At 63.4% G+C, this 5,589-nt stretch overlaps 1 long non-coding RNA gene across 1 annotated transcript; it reads right to left on the reverse strand.

The window, feature by feature from the left end:
* Positions 1-226: 226 nt before the first annotated feature.
* On the reverse strand, positions 227-5,253 carry LOC306645093. Its single transcript, XR_013759538.1, has 3 exons — positions 4,884-5,253; positions 2,890-2,975; positions 227-584 (listed from the first exon to the last, which is right to left on the reverse strand). It is a non-coding gene; the product is annotated as an uncharacterized lncRNA (long non-coding RNA).
* Between the last annotated feature and the right edge of the window lie 336 nt (positions 5,254-5,589).

Raw genomic sequence — 5,589 nt, forward strand, 5'->3', positions numbered from 1 at the left:
CCCAGGAAGAAGCAGAATTGGTTGTGGTGAGCTCCAGAAGTTTCCGCTCACAGCAGGGCACTAGGCGTCCCTTTTGAAATACAAAGAGCTTCCTATTCTTTTCTGCCCTTGAAGCCGGGACAGGGCTGGAAGGGTCCCAGGCTGTGTCTTCAGGGGCAGGGAACCAGCCTCTCTGGGCAGGTAGGGGTCCGGCCACCTCCAGGCTGCTGCTGTGGGTGGGCAGGCCACAGCCCTCTGGGCAGCCTGCTCTGTCACTGTGTGGACATCCCAATGTGCAACACCTTTGGCCAAAGGACCAAGCAGAGTTGCTGGTGAGCCGGAACCTGGAGTTCCAGGGAGCAGGTGAGCTGTCCATCTTGCAGGGCGTTCAAACAGGACCCAGGGAGGAGCAGGGATGGCTGGCGGCTTCCCTGGTGGCCTCACGACCCGCCTGCACATGTGGGAGGCGTGATTTCCCTCCCGTCTGCCTCATCTCCACGAGAGCATCTCAGCAGCAACACAGTTCAATCTCGTCCACTTAAAACTGTTCCTTCTTCTTTGGGGATGGGGACACCATGGTTTCTGAAAACACCGTGCATCCCTTACTGAAAAACAAATAAATAAATTTGAGTGATATTGAAAACTGTAAGGAAGAAGGTAAAAATCCACTGGGCATGGTGGCCCATGCCTGTAATCCCTGCAGCTCTGGAGGCTGAGGCAGGAGGACCGTGAGTTCAGTCAGCCTCACCAGCTTAGGGAGGCCCTAAGCAACTCAGTGAGACCCTGTCTTAAATAAAAAGGGTTGTAGATGTGTGGTTCAGTGGTTTAGTGCCCCCAGGTTCCATCCCTGGTACCACAAAAGAGAAAGTAAAAAGTGCCAGGCGCCCCAGCTGGAGGAGGTGCTGGAGGATGCCTGCGAGCTGGCCAGTCCCCAGGTGCCGAGCAGCTGGAGAAGGCAGGATGGACACTCTAGCTTCCTCGTGGGGGCGGGTGCAAGTCACTGCAGTGGGTCTGAAGCTCTGCACGCTCCCCACCCCAGGGGGGGAAGCAAAAGTCCCCATCCTTCAGGTTGCCAGCTTGGGGGCCGCTGCCCCAGCCCCAGGAACAGGGTTTGGGACCAACTGAGCAGCTCCATGGACAGGCCACAGGCCAGGCCAGAGGACAGGCCAGAGCCGGCAGCCCAGGGGCAGCGTGGCAGCGTGGCAGGGTGGCCCTAGAGCCCGAGGCCGTGCAGGTGTTGGGGGGAGAGAGGGAAGGGCTAGAACTCCTGGGACCCCAGCAGCCCCGCTTTGACACCTGGAGGACAACAGCCATCAGGGGGTGACGGCAAGGGACCCTGGCTGAGGGGCGAGGGCAGAGAAGCGGAGCACAGCAGCCCGACCGCCCCCAGTGACTCCTGGACACCGTCATCAGCATTGGAGAGTCTTCATTGCCGCCCGAGAAACCCTGGGAACGGCTTGGCACTGAACGAGAGCAGGAAGAGGCGGGCACCCGTGAGCCGGGTGCCACACCGCTTCAGGGAGCAGGTCATGCCGCAGCTGGGACTGGAGAATGACTGGTTTTGTCTCATGCTGGCTGTGAGACTTTGGGCAAGTTGCTGGCTGTCTCTGAGCTCCACTCAGCTCATCCACTCTTGGGCTCGGTGGGCTGGTTTCAAGGACAGAACGCCCTCCCAGGTCTCCTTTGCGTCTGTCCTGTTTGTCTGCTGCCCTTGGAGTGGCAGCTGGGGGAGCAAGTTGGATGAGGGGGGAGGCTTCCGGGAGCGGAGACTCCCCATCCTGAGCAGCTCCTGGTCATCCACAGCAGTGGGTTTTGCTCTTTTCCACACTTTCTCCTCCTTCTACCTGGTCTTTTATCTTTCTTAAAATAAATCTCACCCAGGGGATTGATACTGGATGCAGCAAGAGAGGGCCGGAGCCCCCCAGCTGGCCTGTCCCCCCACCTGGCACCCTAGGATCTTGGAATCTGCTTGAAAACCACTGTGTCGGGCCACCAGGGTGTCGCTGGACCCTGGACCTGCCGGCAGCAGATCCAGAGCCAGAGCGGGATTTTCCCAGGACAGGCAGGAGACAGGTGCACAGGCCTTCCAGGAGAGGCCCCAGGTCCTCTGGGGTCCCCGTGGGAAGGTCGCACTAGGCCTGGTCAGCGCACGACCCTCAGCAGGGTTCAGCCCCTGGCCTGGGCAGATCCCTGTGGGCCTAGAGTCCTCATCTGTGGCCTGGGGTAGCAGCCAGGCCCATGGGAGCCGGGAGTGGGGAGCCTGGGCGGAGCCCTTGGGTCCCAGGCCCTGCCCCTGGCCCTACTGGTGACAGGCCGCAGTGGCTGCTATGGGGAGCAGTAAGAAGGGTCCCGGGAGGTGGGACGGAAGAGCCCTTGAGGGGAAGCACGGGTGGGGCTGAGGAAGACAGCAGGTCGGTCTGCATCCAGGCGGCCGCCCGGCCTCCTCACCGCGCAGCTGGGACGGGGGCGCGGCCCCTCCATCTGCAGGTCCCCGAGGGCCTCACAGCCTGCTCGCTGCGATGCTGGACAGGAGGCTCCAGGGTTGGGGGCTGGCGCGGGGAGGGCGCGGCCCGCGGGGTGAGGAGGTCGAGCCCCCAGCGCCGCCTCTGTGGTGCCCGCCCGGCTCGGGGCTGGGGGGCTGGAGGGCGGAGCCCCGAAACTGCCCGACCCCCGACAGAGCCGCCCATGGGAGGGAGTGGGGCGGAGGCTGGAGAGCCGAGGGGCTCGGGCGGCTGGGGAGGCAGACGAGGCTCGGCCCCCACGGTGCGGGACCGCAGCGCGGCCGGTCCCGCCCCTGCCTCCCCAGCCAGCCTCCGGTCCTCCAGGAAGATTCCCGCGGCCCGGTTGGGGGTGCCAGACTGCCGCGGCGGCGCGCTGCCTTCTTCCTTAATCCGAGCCTCGCCGACTTACACGATTATTCTTACTCAAGGCGGAGAAGAAGCCCAGAGTGTGGCAGCCGGTCACCTCGGGGTGGCGGCCCCTCCTCGCCTGCCAACCTGAGGAGGAGAGGGCAGGGAAGGCGGAGGCTGGAGGCGGAGGCCGGACCGGGAGGGAGGGGGAAGGGGAGGGGAGGGACAGGCGGGGAGGAGTCTTGGGGGGCCGGGAGGGGGGCGGGGAGCAGGGGGAGGGGGCCGCAGAAAGACCCCGCGCCCCCGCAGACAGGAGAGGAGACACACGGATGAGTAATTTACTGGGGAAGTGCAAAAACAATTTAGAAACTCTCCATTTATAAATATTTATTTTCACAAGACCCCCTCCCCGGCTCTGTCCCCGCTGGGGGTGGCCTTCCTGGGTGCAGACGCCCCCCACTCCCACCGGAGGCCGGCCCCTTCCTCCCTTTGGTCCAGGCCCTCCGCTGCTGTTCCCTCCTCTCTCTCTGTCTTTGCACAGGGCCTTGGCCACCTCTGTCCTTGCCTCGCCCTCCGCCTGGCTGTCACTGCCGGGTGGAGCAGTGTGTTTGTCCCTCTGTCCCCCTCCTCCACCCCCACTGGCCTGCAGTCTCCCCTCTGGTGTGTTCTGTCCACGGACCTATTTCCAGCCCCAGAGCAGGAAGATGCAGAAGCTGGGGGGGGGGGGGGGGGCGCTGGCCCTAGCGTGGGCCCTGGGCCTGGGGTAGTAGGCAGCTGGGTGAGATTTCCGAGGCTCAGAGGATGAGGACCAGTGGTGGCACGGAGGTCTCCTGGGCGCGCTGGGAGGCAGCTGGCAGGCAGCTTGCTGATGAGTGAATCGGGGCTGCGGCCCATCAGTCAGGGCCAGACCTGCAGAGCAGGAGGTAGAGCCAGGCCAGCCTCCAGCCTAGGGTCTCCATCTCCAGGGGGTCCCACTGGCCAGGCCCTCATCTGGTTCACTTCGCAGATGGAAAGGGCCTGGAGGGGTCACCTGGGGGATTGGCCATTTAACAAGCTCACTTCCTCTGACATGCTTTTCCTGAGCTGGGACGCCGGACCTGCAGAGGTCTCCCCACCGGTGGTCGTGGGCTCTGGTGGGAGGGCCTGAGGCTGTGCCCTTGGTCTCTCTTCCTGACCTCCTCCCTCAGGGCTGGGCAGCAGGGTTGCTTGCCTAGACTTGATCCCTGCCCCGGCTCGGGCCCTTGTGTCAGGCCCAGAAAGCGTCAGAGGTGAGAGTGCCACCCACCCCAGGCTCCAGAGTGAGGGCTGAGGGCCGGTCCTGGACACTCGAGGACTCCATGTCAGGCAAGGCCCAGGGTGGGGAGCAGAGACCGGGGATCTAGTCCCAGGATGAGCTGTGTGACCTCAGGCAAGGTCCTCCACTTCTCTGGACCTCAGCAAAAATAAGGGGCTCAGTTTCCTAATTCCCGAGTACCCTTCCTGGTGGCATGGCCTTGCTTCTTGCTCCACCAACCTCCCTCAGCACTAGTTCCTCTTAAAGCCACGTCTGGGCTCGGCCAGCTGAGCTCAGGGGGCTGTCTCTGGGCGCACCTGGTCTTGGGGGAGAATGACCTACCTCCAGCACCAGGCCACATGCTCATGGTGGTATCGGGCAGCTAATAGTGACCACTGTTCGGTTAGTGCTTGCCATGTGCCCTGCCCTGCTATCCTGCTTGATCTGCATGATGACCCCACACGGTTGTTACCATTATTCTCTGTTTTATAGATGGGAAAACGGAGACCCCAGGGGTTAGCGCCCATCTCAGCTCAGGCGTCTGAGCCCAGGCAGACCCCAGCCTGGCACCTCTGCAGCTACCTCGGTGGTTGCTAGGAGATGTTCCAAGTGGGGACCCCCTATGAGCAGAGCCCCAGAGGCTCCTTCCACGCGGTAAAGGAGGCCAAGGAGACTCAGGCAGGGGGCTCAAGTAGGGCTCACACCACGTGCCCACTCCCCAGGTTCCATCCAGGGAGAACCTCAGCGTCCAGCTCGCTCACAGGGGAACAAGGACCTCTTACCTGTCGTGTCTGAAGAAAGGAGCTGCCATTCCCTGGCCATCTTCTGGGTGGGCAGGGCCTGCACCTGCCAGTTCTAGGCCCCAGTTCCTGTCACCTCCTCTGGGCCTCAGTGTCCCTTCTGTAAAATGGGATGCCGTTAGTACCTGCTGCCTACAGTTCAGGGCTGTAGGTTAAGCAGGGTACCTGGAGCGCACTGAGAGGGGGTCCCCAGCAGGCCCAGCACAGTGGCGCCACCCAAAGGGGCAGTGCACTGCCCTGGGTCCGGCTGCCATGTGAGTGGCCAGTGGGCCCTGGTTCACAGGCTGTAGCATGTCCACAGGCATAGCGGCATCCCTGTGCAGAGCGCTCGTGCGGGTGACAGCGCAGGGCGCTGCTGCGGCCCTTTCCCAGCGGGCAGTGCTGCAGTTGGGTTTGTCCTCTCTCCCTCCCACCCTGCTTCTGGTCCCTGGCCAGCTGACACCCCTGTCCCAGGAGGCCACGTCCCCCACTTGGTGACTCTGGGTAGAGGCAGGCAGGGGAGGGTGGCTTCCTGACCGCAAGAGTCCCAGAGCCACCACACCTGAACTGCATGCAGGGAGGGGATGGTGCGGACTGCCTGAGACCTCGCAGGGAGCAGGCCAGGGCGTGGCCTCCAGGGCACCAGGAGGGCTCGGTGCTGTCCAAGGAGCTCTCTGCAGAGCCATGAGCGTCCGGCTCCCGTGGCCAC

This window comes from Sciurus vulgaris (genome assembly GCF_902686455.1).
Source record: "Sciurus vulgaris genome assembly, chromosome: 15".
Classification (NCBI taxonomy): domain Eukaryota; kingdom Metazoa; phylum Chordata; class Mammalia; order Rodentia; family Sciuridae; genus Sciurus; species Sciurus vulgaris.